Genomic DNA, 17448 nt, shown 5'->3' on the forward strand with positions numbered 1-17448 from the left:
GTCGGATTGTAATTTGAATATACGAGAAAAAATCCTGATAAGCAGCCAGGGATCTTTGAATGCTATCGCGTTCCACTCTTAAAGACGAAGCTTAAGCGTCCTCCAATTCTGATGGTGTTTCGCTGCACTTTGGTTCTAGGCAACAGTGAGGGGAAATTGAATACCGAGCATTTATAAATTTTGATCGGGCCCCATGCATGTCGCAGAAGATGCGGTGTCGTTGTAAACGGCGTCCAATAACGCTATCGCGTTCCACTCTTAAAGGCGAAGATTAAGCGCGCTCAAAGTTTTTTTGCCTTTCTTTGTCTTTTTACGTTCTTTTCCCGCTTGTGCGGGTATCATATGCCTTACGACGCAGTGCTAACGAGCCCTCATTACAAAATCCGCTCCCCATTTTTGAACCGCAGGACTACGACAACTCTCCGCCCGAGCCGTACGAGTTCAAGTATGACGTGAAGGACGAAGAGGGCAACACGCAGATGCACGAACAGTCCAGCGATGGCTCAGGCACTGTTCGCGGCTCGTATGGATACACGGACAAGGACGGACTGTTCCGCATCGTCGAGTACATCGCTGACGCTAACGGGTTCCGAGCCATGATCAAGACCAACGAGCCCGGAACCAAGTCCGGAGGATCTGCTGACGCGCCCGTAGAGTCGTCCGCGCCTGATCAATAAGCTGATGCCCCGGCAAAGCGCCGTGGGGGGGGGGGGGGGGGGTGTCGTTGAAAGGGTCAAGGATAGAGGAGGCGGGGAGGGTTAGGCATTAGAATGAACAAGGGACGGGCAGTTCATTTTGTCCCTCCACCTAAACCGCGGCGTGGCGCCGACTGCGTAGCCTTCAATCTGAAAACAAGCGGAGCTCTATTTCTCGCGGCCACCGGCTTTTACTGTGCTACCTGACGGGAATGAAGCGTAGTAGTTTATGCGTACGCGTTTCTCGGTTCGCCTAGCTAAACAAACAGAGAGATACTCGTGTCTTGGGTGGGCGCGGGCTAAGCCTAACGCACGACGTTCTGGGAACCGGTTGCACTTGCTGCAAGTAACGCGTGAAGAGCATTCGCTTGCGGTTCAGCGTGCTTCAATCCGGACTGCAGGTACTCGCTCCGGTGCTTCGTCACCCAGCTGAGGTGGAGGGGCACCCGGTAGTATCCAGTCCGTGTGTCGGTAATAAATGCTGGGTGGTAGACTTGCTGGGCGCCGAAGTTACCGAGCACTACCTCGTGTCGGATGCGTTCGGAGCAGCGTTTATCACCGATGCACGCTAAAGGAGTGGTAGCAAATTGAGCGCTTTAGCAGCACTAAGGTACAGCTTTTAAGGGCGGGACTCGCCTTTCTCCGTTGAACCTCAGTGCACTGTCACGTGCCTGGCGTTTCGCGTCCAAATATGAACGAGGCTTCTTAATTTTCGAAGGAGCAGCCTGGACTTGCGTAGGGTTCACATTTTCGTACATGCTTGAAAGTGCGTTGGCTCCGTCTTCTTGCCGGTGTCGCGCTCCTTAAGACTGAGGCAGGTTTTCAAGCAGCCTGCTGCGAAGAGCTGGCGGAGTAACTATCCGAAACGCTCGTCCGATCACGAAATGCAAATGCTTTTCAACTTGGCAGGTTACATTGAATTGTTAGAGCGTTACATTTGAAAAAAAAAATGCTTGTTCGTCTTTCTGTTTTTGCTTGTAAGATTTAAGCACTACTCCTAAACGGGTTTTATTTCTCTTATTTTTGTGCTACACAGCGCGCACAGCAAGAGGAATTGTTATGTGATACACGAAGTTTGCCGTTGCGTGTGACTGCGACTGCTTTTTTTTTTGCTTCTATTACTTTTACTTTCCGTGAACGATCCGCGCGCATTAACGCCGGTCTTCTACTGCCAAATGCGACTAACCGGGACAAAGTGCAAGCTTTGCAGCTTTTTGTGTGCGTGATGTGTGTTGTCCTCTCCTCAGTGTGGTTGCCGTCAAGAGAACTTTATTTATTTATTGGCGCTTCTGTGATGTCAGTGGAAGTATACTATGTCGCTTAGATATCTGTGATGTGTGTGCCTTTAATGAGAGAAACAAAAGAGCAGTTACTGTAGCAGTAGTGCCTGCGTACTGGTTGTCGCTGTTGTGGTACGTGCTAAAGGGGTTCTTGCGGGCACAACTATTTCTTCTGCAGGATTCATGAGCGTGATCGCACCTGACGCTTCGATTTGCTACAACAGTTTGCTTGCTTATATGTTACGACCGGTTAAAAACAACGTTCGCATTACAGCATTCCAACATTCACCTTTTATGTGAGATTAACTTTGCTTTCGTTCGTTTTGTCGTGGTACTTAGTTTTCAGTGCGCCTTTGGTGAAGCAGTGTTCTGCTCTTAAGCCTGTTAGTACACCTAATAAAATCTTATTTTCGGAATGCCTTTTTGCTTTTGTGTGTTTGGCTCACTGTATATCGACTGGTTCTGCCCATGAACGAGCGCAGAAACCTGTAGAACGGCGTTGTACTGTCAATAGGTGACAATGAATAAGTTGATTAGGAAAAAGAAAGGAGCGAAAGAAAGGAGTTGTTTATACAGCTAATACAGGCAAAGAGGGATTTATCTTTAATGCGGGCTTAGAGGATGAAGGTTATTTCTGGCTGAGATGCATTTATGTGCACCAGTTGTCTTTTTTTATTGCATGAATTTAACGAGATACCGGAGCCTGTAGGCAACCACCGTCTGCTTTTTCTCTGATATAATTGTGCGCAAAGTGCTGCGACCATTACAAAACTAAAGTGAGATCACTTCCAATGTTCAACAATTACAAATTTCCCTGGGAAAATGAGATCCCTCCATATGAGTTCCGCATTTCTAACAAAACACTGGTGAGTACGGACGCAAATCCCATGAAACACATCATCCGCGGACCCCGAAGCTTGTTGCCCATGGGATCACAAATGCATACGTTCTTAGCCTAAAACTAAAAAAAAACTTCAAAATTCCCATTGAAGGGAAGTTCGATACCATGCTATTGCAAGCACAACCCTGAAAACCGACATGATATGCACGATTGCACGAGTGTGTGTGTGTGTGTGTGTGTTGTGTGTGTGTGTGTGTGTGTGCGTGTGCGTGTGCGTGTGCGTGTGCGTGTGCGTGTGTGTGTGTGTGTGTGTGTGTGTGTGTGTGTGTGTGTGTGTGTGTGTGTGTGTGTGTGTGAAAGAGCGCTCGGAAAGTCTTGCACTGCATAGGTGAAGGGAGTGCACGGAATACAAATCAAAACAAGACAAAGAAAAGTTTACGGTAAAGTTGTTCGCGAGCGCAAATTCTATACAATCCTGATGCCGGACCTCCTATTACCGAAGCTGGTGGACCAATGGCGACGAGCACTCACGAACGAAAATCTTTATGCATTCGGTCATAGTTTAGTAGCTCAAGTACACTTCACTAGAAGTTGGCTGCACAATTTACTACCTGTCAGTGTTCGTCTTCAAACTTCGATAAAAAAACATAAACCCTTCGTTCACACGTCTTCGCTAGCGTAAGAGCCTTTCGTGAATATCGGTGCGGAATCGGTTCGTAATAAACAATACCAGTCAATCTTGATGCCGGGCATATTATTAGCGCAGGCGGCTTGTCAATGACAAATACTGTGGCACTCACGACAGGAAAGCTTTGCCAATACGGACCCAGGCATCGGTGATCATCTAGACACAGCGTTAAATTTAGTCCCGCAAATTCGAAAAAAAATCAGGAAGTCACATGCGATATAAACATTCCCTAAATCCCAGACCGCAAAAGAAAATGTAAGTCACGTGGTCTTACTAACATCGCATTCAATCGCACTCACCTAGACTCACTCAGACTCACGCGCACTTAAGTGCAATAGGGGAACGGGGCTCATTTAGATTCAAGCTGACTAGATAGGTGTAAGTGCAAAGAAGTACGCACACCCGTGAGTGAGCGTGAGTTCGCCAGAGTGAGTCCGTTATTCAGTGCTCAATACCATGAGTGTGAACAGGAGTGAGTGCCGTTCAGTATAAATGTGTGTTAGTTGGAAAGCAGTGTATGCCAGAGAGTGAGGGGACGGAATTATGACCATGAACGAGTACGCATGAGTGAGAGAAGATGAGTGTACAGGTGAGAGCACGGCAGCAAGCGTGAGAAAATTTGAGTGTGAACGCGACTAACACGAGCTCTGATGTTGCTGTGAATCAGTGATCGTTAGAGTGAGCTTGTGATACAAACGACTTGGAAATCTGTGAGTTCGAATTAAGTGGGCGATTCCCGAGCTCGATTGGAATTTGAGCCCACTATTCCGTTTGTAATACTGTCTTCGCAATTCTGTGAATATGAGTGAGCCTAAATGAGTATGAATCCGTTAGTCTAAGTTGACCAGCTTGAGTAAGAGCCTGGATCAGCAAAATTTTTGTGAGCCCAAGTTTGAGTGAGCAGGGCTGAGCAGAATTCTGGCGAGTCGGAATTCGAGTCAGCCGTGCAGAGAGAGAGAGAATAAACTTTTATTCTGGGCAAGGGCAGTCTGCGCCCTAGGTGGGCGTCCTCCTTATTCTAGGTGGCCGCAGGCCCAGGCCATCTCCCGTGCCCGTTCAATGAGGCTTCGCTGTCTCTGCGGGTCCGGGTCTGATAGCTTGGCCTCCCACTGGTCTTCAGTTAGTGTGTGAGTGTCTATGGTGCCATGTTTTCCGACACATCCTAATACTATATGGCATGGGGAGTCTCGGACATCACAGTACGTGCAAAAGTATGAATGCTGGGTAGGCGAGATTCGGTAAGATAGAATACCGTGGACGTAGCTGTTGTTTTGCAGTTTCCTGAGGATTACTGCCTCTTCCCTAGTTAGGCTGGTTTGAGTAGAATTTTTGTTAGTCTGAGTCCCAGTGAGGGGGAAGGTGGGGGGGGGGGGGGGGGGGGGGGCTCGGCAACGGGTCTATAAAGGTATATTTCTTCAGAAAAATTGAATGACAAGCTCAATGCTGGAAATGAACCTCCGTCTCCCACGTACGGCACAGAAAACTGGTACAGCAAACCGATTCTCTAACCAACAGACAATTATTGCATTCTTGCTATATGAGAAAAAAGAACAGTAGCTCTTTAGAATCAGTTATGTTCAGGTACACACTTATTTAATACTCACGCAGGCAAACACATGCATCTAACAAAGACATCCACTCAGGCTGCGGCTGTTGACCCGCGTGTAGACTAAATACATAAGTCCTTTGTCCCCCCCCCCCCCCAAAAAAAAAAATTAAAAAAAAAATCGATTTCGTTGATCGCGGGGTTTCCGCATGTCTATCGCACATCCTATATTTCCAGAGACTGTCTCGGCCAATTATTACGGCCATGTCATGTGAGGGATCTACAGGATTTTCAAGGCAAAAACCGAACTGAGAATGGTGTTCACGAACATCTTTCTTGAGGCTTCTTTAAAGGACGTCCCAGTTATACGTATAAATGTGGACATAGTAGACATAGTAGCATCTCTTCAGTCTACGTAGCAATGTTCTGTAGTTTGTTCAAGTGGGCATAACACAACGTTAGCACAACCGGCCATTTGTTGAACATGAGACAGCAATCTCTCACCTGCAACCATGTCGTAATTGGGAGGGTTGCTGCGTGCATTCTGAAGAAAAAACTATTTAGCCTGAAGTGGAAAGTGTATACGTTCGGCAGACACATTTGAACGCATCTTGGCCTCCACAGTGGCAAGGCGAGCCGCCTGTGTGTTAAATGCGAGACTTTATTTCCCAATACCCGCCGCGGAAGCCGAGTACATAGACGTTGCAACTGAAATTACTAGAGGAAAGTCTGGAGCTGCGATCGCAGATGTTGCCATGGGAACTATGGTTAGTGCATGGATTTGGCTGATTTTGGGGCTTCATACGTCCTTGTCGATTTGTTTACTATGCTTTATCTGCCTTTATTGGCTTAAATTTTGAAGCATTCCTATTTTTATAAACGCAGAAGGTAATAAGACTGTGCGTACATCGTGAGATTTATAACACAATATTTTGTCAGAAATGATCACCTTACAATGTCACAAGGACCAAGTTTACGCAAGTCCATGTATAACCATCATTTATATGCTGTCTGAACCGTCATGCTTCCAACCCCCATACACATTAGAGTCAAAGTTCCCTCTATTAATTTTGGTAGGACATTCATATCAGGCCCCGCGCACTCTTCAAGTTCCAGCAATCGCCACAGAGGGCGGAAAATTAATCACGGCACGGGTCGGCATAAAGCGTCGAAGTGGAGCTGCTGTCATATGGTCGCATACATTGGTTTGTCTTTTTCTTTTGCTAGGGGAACTGAACACGGATGAATGTTTGACCTATAAAGGTAGACATAGTAGGCGACAAGCATAGATAACATGACATCGCTCACAAAACAAGTATAGGCAATTGCTTTTATTGGACTTGTGGTATTGAAGTATGGGCTTGATGGCTCCAATCAACGTTTTGAGAACCCACTGAGATGCGATAATCAGAACCCCGTTGGTATCGATTGCATTACGGGCCGTTTACTGATTCTAACTGTACGGGACTAATGTTTGCGTACTGGGCGGTCGTTTCCTTTGAGCAGCATCATGTAGGTTCGTTTTAACGCAGGTTTATTTTCATAAGAATAATATGTCAGTCAGTTTATGCGTCCGAATTTCGATACCGGCGGCTACCATGCGAATGTGTTTAAGACGGGGAATTTTATCAGCTTCTGCGTTGCACTGGAATAACGGCTGCAAGTGACTTACCGCGTCTGGCCGCGTAATGACGTGTTGCTTGACGAATGAAAAAAATTTGCCGCGTATCTGCGTGCTTCGCTGCAAATGTCGTCGAAAGACGATAGTCTTCTGCCGGCCGTACTACATTAGTGCTGGTCTGATCCGCGGCCACCCGTGATGCTGTTCTCGTACCATTTCCGTCCTGGCATGAAGGTTTGCTTGAACAGATTTCATTTTACCGCATTATTTCATCAAGCGGCCATTTATGTTCTGCCCTGCCTCAGACAGCGCTTCCTTTATGTTGAATCGGCCGCATCTGGCTGGCATTGATGAAATTGAGGAGGCGCTGCGTCAGACATGGACGCCATCTGGCAATACATCGGGAAACATGAGCTTGTGCAGAGGGTTTCCTTCCTCCGTGGCAGAGGGCGCTCGTCGGCGCGCAGTCGGGGAACGTCGTTCGTCGGCGCGCATAGCATGGCATTTTCAGCGCAGCTTAAGAAACTAGGGTCTTTAGAGTTACACATCTATGTATTTTCTATTAAAGGAACACACCTCCTAATACTTACCTAGTGATGTTGCGCCTCAGATATGCGTAATATTTACTTTGTGATCGATAACGTTCACAAGTATGAACAGCCGTACAAGTTTAAGTAGTGTGGGCGGTAAGCAAGTGGTCCAACTTTGGCCGGGTGGCTGAATCGGGTGACAGACAGACAGACAGACAGACAGACCAAATTTTCAGCGTTTAAGTTCCCCAAGAAAGACTATCGTCTTTAAAAGTGATAGCTAGCGTGAAAATTCATCGCTGGAACCGAGCGCAGTCTGCCTGGAGAGTACACACGAAAGCGGGTTAACCTTGCACACCAAGGGCGCGCGCACCTGGTGAGTAAAAACGCACTGCTTCACATTTTCAACACCGAGTTTCTTTGCGTGCGAGGCGGGTAAAGGAGATTCCTGTAGTCATTTTTTAAGCTTGCAGCTATACAGAAGCGCATGTAGTGGATTCCAACGCCAGTTCCTAAATCTCTGTAATTCTCTCACATGTGTGGAGAATAATAATAATATGTTTGTTACTCCTGAAAGGCAAGTCAAACAAGACTCTTGTTATTTTGCCACGTTGCTAAAATTTTTATCATGAAGTTCAGTATATATATTAACTAGCTTTGCCTGTTTCTGCATAAATGAGCCACCACAATAAAATTATTGCTAAATGTACAGTCGTCATCACTATGAAATGGAACACCTAATTTTTTAATACACCCGTTGAGGTTAAACACACACGCCTTCAATAAAAGTGTTCCATGATAATATAAGTTCATCAGGAAAACTAACTGTTAAGTATCAAGTTCCTAGATTTGAACTAATGTATAACGAGTTATCGTAGTTAAAAAAAAATTCGCAGTTCCCTTTCATATTGGTGACGACTATACTTCCAGTGATACATTTGCACTTGAGACATAATAAAATGACTGCGTTTATTACTAGTACAACAGAGAAACAATTGTAATCTAACCGAGGCTTGACTAAACACAGCACAGACGACACCACTGAGAGAAATTCATACACTGAAGAGTGTTGTGCGCGTGCTTTCCTTCGATGCAGTGTTGTCGCGTACACTGTTCCTAGTCAGATATAAAAAAAGATCTCACCCATGCTTCTACCATAAAAATTGAGGCTGTTTTTGTCCTTCCGACCACAGCCTCCAAGACAATGCTCACATTTGTTCACGCCTTTGGAGGCTATTGTCTCGGGACGTACCTAACGTCAACAGTGAATCTGTTGCTACAGGAAGTAACCTCAAGGGCCAAAATCCTCACAAATTGTGTTTCGGAACACTTCACCTATAGAACTTTGATTTGTTCATTTAATGGAATGATATTTGTTTTACCATTTTTTTCCTACATGTTTGTCATAGATGGACAAAGGGAGATTATTGGTCTGCAAGCTGCCCACAACGAGCCCCATGAAGCTTAACGGTCACTATAATGACAACAGGTCCTCTTGAACTCCCTGTCTCACCATGATCTGTTTGCATGTTTTCCACGTGGATAGTGGGCCCTATGCAGGAAAGCAGCGGTCTACAGTTTTGTATTATGCAAAACAGAAAACCTCAAATTTGACATACAATATAACTTGATTTTAGTGACAATGTGTGGCAAACGCAGAAGTAACATGTCGAGCCCTGACTTTTTGCAGCGAAGCTGTATATGGCTAGGTTCTGGCGGATCGCGTCCGCGGACAAAAGGACGCGTAGAACAATTTTCGGCGTCGAAAACTCGCGTCTCGTTCCCTAGGTATATACCGAAATTGGCATGAAAGGGTACGAATGTATGACTAACATGACTGATAGGTGATGACATCAATAAAATCACATGCTCGCGAGTTACGTTACAATTAATGATAATAAAATCACGTGTGTCATATACCCGAATTGGATATACGGGTATGAGCCAGGAACAAGAAAGAAAGAAAGAAGAAAAGGAAGGAAGAAAGAAGAAAAGGAAGGAAGAAAGAAAAGAAACAAGGAAAGAAACAAAGAAGGAAAGAAAGAAATCACATGGGCTCATACCGAGGCCACACATTTCAGCTTCTCTGGTCAAGCATCTGTACGGGTGGCATGGGCGGTGAATTTTTTTTCTTTTCTAGTCATTACAACTGCGACGACCAGAACAGAAACAAGGTAGCAAGCTCCTACTCGCTTATGCACGAACTCTACCATCTGCTCTCTGCAAATCAGTTGGACGGGCAAAGTCAGAAAGTGTCACGTTCTTCCTCAGAGCCATAATTTTAAAATAAAAATGCAAAGAATTTTTAAAAAATGCTCAATGCAATTTTGAAGAAATGACACCTCATGGTGACTGAATCCTTGACAGTAACTTTTACATGCTTCACGAATGGTCTACATGAAGTCAATAACTAGCTAGCCCTTCACTTAAATGTAGAGTTGCTGGAAAAGGCAAGCTCACACAAGCAGCCTATTTCACATTTCACAAACATGCCAAATCATTGAGACCAATTCCTGTTCCTCTTCAAGCAGCAAGTGATAAACTTAAGCACAACTGTTCCCCCCAAAAAAGCTTTTGAAATGTACTCGGAGAATAGTAAGTTTGGCTGAACATTCAGCCAATCAACAGTGGATGAGCAAGGGAAGCCTCTGTGTGGGAACTTGTCTTCGTTACGGCCCTCACAAACATGTTGCTTGTTGAAACGATCGCTCTAGGCTAAGGTCTCCCTTGTTCACCTACTGTTACTCAATTGAAGCGTTCGTCTCCGTGCAACCTATTTGCCCTGCTTTACTACATCGACCCAGATTGTTTTCCCATGTGATAGCGTAAATTGCGTTTTCCGAGGATCTGCGAGCATTAATTGTGCTTGCTTATGCGTTTATTTATCGTCCTGGTTCTATTAACAGAATATTTGTAGAAGTCCCTGTAGGCACTGTTGTCTCCATGACGTGCTTTGCTTTCCTATGTAGTACACCCTTCTATCAAAGCCTTACTGCCACACCTGAATACTATATGTGCAGCAGAAATATCAAGAGCAGAGAATTTGTGCTCGAAAATTCAGCATAACGTTTTTTTTTCGTTACACTACCTGCCACTCGCAATGTGTTATGAAAGGAATAGAACATTGCAGCTCGAGCTTATCATGCGGACACTGCTTCTTCGCCGACCACTTTTACGTTTGTTTTTTAATCAAGCTTAAATCTATAAACGCAGACAGTATCCGTATAGTGTAAAACACGACAAGCAGCACTGTATGCTAGTATGGTATGAGGGCAGCCCAGCATAAATATCATTGTCTGAAACTCCGTTCTCCCTTCTTTAAACGGCACACCCAGCGCGATAAAAAAATCGCACAATTTCAGATTTCAATTCCGTTAAATAGATTGATATCTGCGTTTATGTATGTTTCAAACTCAGTAATTGACATCATTAAGTCCACATAACATGTATGAAGATTGTGTTCATGTACTGACTCATTCACCATTGACAATAAACAATGCAATTTTACTTGTCTGAAGTGTGTTTCTTACCAGTTGAAACTTCTCGGTCACCTGGCGACATAATGAAAATGTCTGATAGTCATGTTAGAGTGCCGTACACGTGAAGGCCGCCCAGACAGCGCTAACAAAGCGTCCAATATCAGTGAGCGAGCAGCACGACAAGCCCTACTATAGGTACCACCGCAGCGGCCTTATTGCCCACTACGTAATGATGATGATATTGGTTTAAAAGTTTTTTAAAGGTGTTCCATGACTTAAATTAGGGGGTTTTACGTGCCAAAACCAGTTCTGATTATGAGGCACGCCGTAGTGGGGGACTCCGGAAACTTAGACCACCTGGGGTTCTTTAACGTGCGTCTAAATCTAAGTACAGGGGTGTTTTCGCATTTGGCATGACTCTCAAGGTGTTCTTTGACTCTATGGACATCTGGCTATGGAGTGGTGCTGCTGAGCTCGAGGCCACAGGTTTGAATCCAGCCACGGAGGTCACATTTCTATGGAGACCAAATGCAATATAAGCTCGTGCATCTGTATTTATGTGCACTTTCATAAATCGCAGGTGGTCTAAATTAATCCGGACACCCACACTATATATATAGCGTGGCTTATTAGAAAACTTTGGTTCTGGCTCATAAAACCGCACAGTATATTTTAACTTATGCCCTAATATTGAGAACCAACGTCAAGAAGAACGCTGAGACAATGCCTGAACATTTTGCCGATGTGAGGTGAAGGGTAGCGAAAGTCTGACGCATGAAAATTTAGGTAGCGTTTAAAACATGGCAGTCATGACGTGTTTCCGGCTTGTGCAATAGCTTCCGGCGCCTGCAGGGGAGAAATACATGGTCTCCGAGATTGGCGTTTAGTACTCTGGAGAGCCTGTGCCGTAGGCCTGCTTTAGACACAACCTGTTAAGAAAACGAGGTACCAGTAGTTATTTGCAAAGCTCAGAATTAAGCCTGAATTGTAAAGCTACATGAACCCCCTAACATGCGACCCATATAAACCAAAGGATTACTTATTGTCACGAACACACAGAAAACACCGGATAACAGCTGTATAACGCTTTAGACCACTCGCCTAAGGAATCTTTAGAAAAACCCATATTAACTGACCGCCGTTTAAAAAAAACCTTTACCGCATGGTCTGCCATAATATGATAAAATAAACGCGTGCAGTCCTTTTTCGTGAGGAACCTGGATAAGTCACATTCGGAACTTATCGTCGATAATTAGCGGTTCGCCGTGGGTGGTGGGCCCGTATCTCGGCACCTCTAAGCCCTTTGTCTTTTGCGGCTTTTGACCCCCACCGCAGATGAGGAGCATCCGCTGCAGACGCGGATACAACGAAATAACCAACGATGAGACACCGACACATAGAATGACCTACGATACAGACGATATTTTGTGCACACATACAAAGGCACGTGGCGCATGCAAAATATACAAGGCCCATAAGCGAATTGTAGAATTGAAGAATTGTACTTCGTTGTTGTACTTCTGGTCTAAACGTCTTCGCAGTGCGATAGACGTTTAGCGCAAACACGAATCAGAATATTTATGCATTAGCATCAGGCACGCCTCCACTACTAGTTCGTGGATTATTTGGTTCTTAGAAAAAAAAAAAAAAAACTTCCTGAAACATTCTCAAAGGTAATGTTTAAAATGCCTGGGTAGACTTGAGCGTGCCGATTTTTTAATTTTTTTTACAGCAGCATAGTGCACTCTTAGGCGAACATTAAGACAGCGCCTGTCTCGCTTGTACCACACTTTTCCGCACGATAATGGCCTGAGGTTTACAACGCCCACAGATCAGGAAACAAACTGCCAAGTGTGTGCGGCAGTTCGGCGGCAGTACAAGACTAAGCAACAGCTAAAACATTTATACTCGCGTTTGCAGCCCGCTACTAGCCGTGTAGGGCTATAGATCACTCCGTGTAAAAGTGAAGTGTGTATCAAGCCAAGGTTTCCTGCGCCATTGCTGATCGCACGTGGCAGTGTATCTTTGCTGGCAGCCACGAAGGAACGCCCATGCGTATAAGGAATACGTCGGGGGCAAACCACATAAAGGATCCAGCAGAGCATGCGTTCATCGGCAGTTAGGCGGCGGCGCAGGTCTGAACAACAGCGAGAGATTCTGCTCTTGCTTGTGCAGGTAAGGTGAATTTGTTTTGCTATAAAAAATTGCGGCAGATCTGGCCAACGCACCTTGTTGGAATCTACATACAGCGAAGCTTTGTTTAAATACATGAATGGTGCTAAAGCATGCGTTCATTTCTGTGTTATTGCAATGTCAGAGCAGGGTCATATCGAAGGCTCTCGCTCACATCAGATCATCAGCTTTATGAGCTGTCGAAACGCAGCCCCTTCGCATCTGCTCGGGTGCGCGCGCTTGAGCTCTCGGGCACCTGTGCTACGCAATGTGACACATGGTGATCATCTCAAGAAGCAAGTTTGCGTTGTCCCGATAGAAGTATAGGTCCGATTGTGGCCTAATACAAAAAACCCCAAAACGAAACAATAAATACGCAGCGTTTTTCGCCTCGCCTAGTGGTTAGATCATCGGTCTGATGTGCTGGGGTACCGAGGTTCAATCCCATCATCGGGCACGTAATTGAATACGTTTTTAGGTTTGAGTTATTCGGCAAAACAGTAGCAGCCCTCAGAAGCACAAGGACATGATTTTTTTTTGCAAACACAACAAATATAGAAATGCTGGCTTAGCTGAAGAGATGAGGAAATAAAGGAAACAAGGTAAAATTCGAGATAAAGAAAGTACTGAGAGATACTGTCAATAACGTAAAAAAGTGACACCAAAAAGCTATGGGAGGAAGTAAAAAAAGATTAACGTCGCAGAAAAAGCAGGTTTCACATCTGAGCATAGGAACAAGTGCATCAGGTGACGTGTCATGTTGCGAAGCAGCAACCACTCTGAACGGGTATTTTGTGACCACAGTGCCAACTGCATTGACGCCAATGCACCAGTGTCTTCCTGTGTCGTAAACTGCTTGAAAATGTATGTATATGTATGCATACCTACGCTTGCCAACGCGGCGTTTATTGTGATAACAATTATGTGGACACTCCAGGCGCATGTCTGCCGTCGGCGTCGCCGTGAGGTTCCGTATAAAGTCCACGGGCGATAACATCGTAGCCGCTCGCCATATGCTCTATGCGCGAGTGAAAGCGCGTGAGGGTGAGCCGGCGATCGCGAGCGGCTCAATCTCCCGCACGCAAGCCAACGAAGCGGGAAGGAAGCGCTGCGTCTTCCAGGCGCGCGCAGCGCTCCGGAGGGAGGGTAAGGGGAGGGGGGAGGGGCGTACTACGCCGCGCACTCCCGCCCGGGCGGCTGTCCGTAAAAATGAACTCTTGTTCCACCTACTTTTTGAACAAAACGCTCTTTTATGCAATGAAGCACAAAAGTAACTGAGCCGCCCATGTATTTCTTCCACACTTTGGGAAATATTATCTCAAAACTGGTGTCATCCTGCAGATTCATTTCAAGTGGATATGTCTTGCCAACTCACCGGCTAGAATTCGCGAATTGGTATGTGCCGCGAAGTGACAATTAAACCAGGTAATTAGTGATTTTTTGTTAATTAGTTGAATATAAGTTTTGATTTATGGTGACAGTAATGTCCGCCTCTTCGAATAATATAGCTCATGGACAAGAATTATGCTATCTGCCACAGGCCATTTTTAAAAATTCCGGGAAACTCAGGAAGTGATCACCCCATATCAGTGGCGTAGCCAGAAATTTTGTTCGGGGGGGGGGGGGTGGGGTGAGGTTGCAGCGCGGCCTCCTCCTTATAGAATTTGTCGAGGGATCAAATACATGAATAATAACTGCATTGCCAATGCCATTGTATATTAGATGCTGCAAACGAATTATTGAACGCTACGCACTGTCAAGTAAAATGTGTATTTTTTCATAAAAGAATATATTCGTATGTCCTAAAAATTCTCTCAGAAATAACTGATATCAATGCGGCCGCGTTTTTTTTTGTCTATTTAATAAGGAAAGAAAATATAACACGGACATTAGAACTATATGTGTTCGAAACCGAGAAAGCAGTGTATTCAGATGATATGAAGAACGCAAAGGCCATCTAATGAATAAGTTGAGGACAAATATTTTGATGAATCTTCGTCATTCAAGAACCTTGTTTGCATTTTTGTACATATGCAACGGCCAGGAAAAAATCTCAATGAGGCTGCCCCTCGTTGCAATAGATTGCGCAGGAGCAGCTGTTACCGGTCGTAAACTTGCGCACAGTAAACTTTGCGCATAGCAAGACAGATGATCTAGGCAAGAACAAAACTATGATCGCAGACATCGTGATATGTACTCGGGCCATGCAGCGGTCGCGACAGCACCATACAGGTAGAATAATAGAGGAATAATGCAGAAATCAGTACGAAAATGTGTAATTTAACTGCCTGCACAGCGGCAACAATTATTCTGCACCCAAAATTAAAGGAGGGTTTGCTTCGTTTAAAAAAAAAAAGAAATAAAAGCAGGTAGCTAAAAAGGAAAGAAAAGGACAAACGAAAGCCACAGATGATGCGGCAAGTGACTACCCAATATCCGAGTATATTTTTGGCAAACGCATCGTGGGCCGGGCTTTCAATGAGCAAGGTCGGTCAAAAATTGGTTATTGATGTCCTCGTAATTTTCGTATTCGCATGATAATTTTGATCATGATGCTAACTGCTAGAATAAACGGCTAAAATTTCTGCGGTTTTAAAAGATAACGAACAGTCATACGTTTTCATAATTACGAGCTTATGTACCTGAATGAATAGAGCTTTTTACTTGCATTGATTTTTGCTGCTTCGCTATCTAAAGGACAAACTTCTCTAGGCGGGGAAGTTGAGCGAAGCGGTCAATGACTTCGGACACGTTGATGCCGACGTCTCTGTGGGCGTATAGAAGCACCAGTCTAACCATACGTTCCACAGACATTGTAGAGCGCAAGTAGTTTTTTAGTAAACTCTTGTAAAAAAAATATTCTCTGTGCGCTGGCAGTGGTCACTGGAAGGGTGACTAGAATCTGGAACAGTTGTACACATTTACATAGAACCTGCAGTCGCAATGAGAGATGGGCATCTATTCCGGTGCTAAAACCTAAAACACTCCCTCGATGTCGTTGCATACTTGTTTAGGTACTTTGCACAACAGTAGGCTGTTCGATTCCGGCGATGACCGTCGTTTCGTCAGCAAGTACGGGAGAAGCAGCCTGCTTATGCAACTAGGCTTTCTTTGATAATTTTGCCACAGATTTCTATAATTTGGTTTTGTGCATCTGGGCTTAAATACGAGGCATTACTGGGGCAACTTTCCAAATGGTTCTTCAGATATGTATCTCCACAATCAGCTCGCATGCGAATAAGCGCTCTGAAAATACCTGTATTTTCAGGGGGGCCTACGCTTGAATCCATAGGGCCACTGTCCCTGTGGCCAACGAGAGCCAGACCTTGTAGCCCGCAAAAAAGAATTTCCTCAATAATAGGCCATTTTCTAACTTTCTCCTGTTTTCTCCAAATTTACTTTGCCTGCCTGGTCCAGCTGATCGATCACATTGGGCTCGCGTCCTGAAAATGGTTGGAGAAAATTAGCAGCTGCTAGCTCACAGTCATGGTAATATTTAGTATTTTCGTGTGTGTGGAACATTGCGAGCGCGTGCTTTCATTCTGGAACGGCTTGGACACGAGGGCTCCAGTGCACGCATGTTGGTCCAAGTTTATAACAGCATTAACCCCATAAAGTTCCAGAATTGAAAATCTTTTGAAGCACGCCTTTGGAAATGTCAGTGCACCTTTCGCGTCAAAAGTTATGAGAACTTTACACCCTAAAATTTCGGAATTGAAATCCATGCGCTCCGTAGATTCCGCGGCCCCTGCGAGATGCCGCAACGCGCCTGCTCGCTATCGAAAAGCCCTTGAAAGTTTGTGCTCGGATGGGGCTCCTTGCGTTACGTGACCCCAGGCACCACGAAATCCAGCCCGAGTTTGCAATGTTCGTGCCGAAATGTCTTTCGAGCGTGAAAAAGACATTGTAGACAGATTGCAGAATGATTGAACATAGCTCGCCTACACGAACATGTCGCAGCCTATGACACTAGACACCTGAACAATGGAACATTCTGCACTCAAGAACGAATTAGGTCAACAAATGCTTCGACATACGTACACTCCGACTTACTCATACCTCGTCTTACGAGAAATAGGCCTTCTGTCCTATGCAGCCTGCACAACTACTTTCAGTCAAACTAATCCTTGTTGTTAATGAGTTTGTTTATGCAATACTGTACGACTTTTCGCCCCTTTATTTGCTTTAGTTTATGCTGCACTGAATATAGTGCTATGTATGTTTTTTTCCTATTTTCGTATAATAAGGCTTTCTTTATGTAATCTATAATGCTCATGATAAATTCAATATTCCTGTTAATGCAGACTACTGTTTTTCTAATTGTTAAAGTGTATTACTACCTGTCTCGTATACACATTTTTTAAATTGACACCTTCCCATCTGTTTACTCACATGTGAGCGCCCCGCCCCCTCTGTTGCCTTTGATGGGTCTTTGGGCTGGTCAGTTGCCTGCGTGCAACTTTTTATTCATAACCCCACCATGTCATTCTTTTCATGGGAAGTAAATTATTATTATTATTATTATTATTATTATTATTATTATTATATATTATTTATTATTATTATTATATATTATTATTCTGGCATCTGTGGTAG

General features: G+C 44.7%; 1 protein-coding gene across 5 annotated transcripts in view; it reads left to right on the forward strand.

Annotated features, from left to right (window-relative positions):
* LOC119461531 (cuticle protein 10.9-like) overlaps nt 1-17448 on the forward strand; it is a 31770-nt gene that overhangs the window by 7034 nt on the left and 7288 nt on the right. For 2 of the 5 annotated variants that reach the window (XR_007468501.1, XR_007468502.1), the window contains exon 3: nt 408-1204. The exons of 1 other annotated variant lie outside the window; for it this stretch is intronic. The gene's annotated coding sequence lies outside the window, so the exon portion shown is untranslated. Of the gene's footprint in view, nt 1-407; nt 2076-17448 lie in introns of all 5 variants that reach the window. 2 more of the 5 variants (XR_007468500.1, XR_007468499.1) reach the window with 2 other exon arrangements.

This window comes from Dermacentor silvarum, chromosome 8, assembly GCF_013339745.2.
Source record: "Dermacentor silvarum isolate Dsil-2018 chromosome 8, BIME_Dsil_1.4, whole genome shotgun sequence".
Lineage (NCBI taxonomy): Eukaryota > Metazoa > Arthropoda > Arachnida > Ixodida > Ixodidae > Dermacentor > Dermacentor silvarum.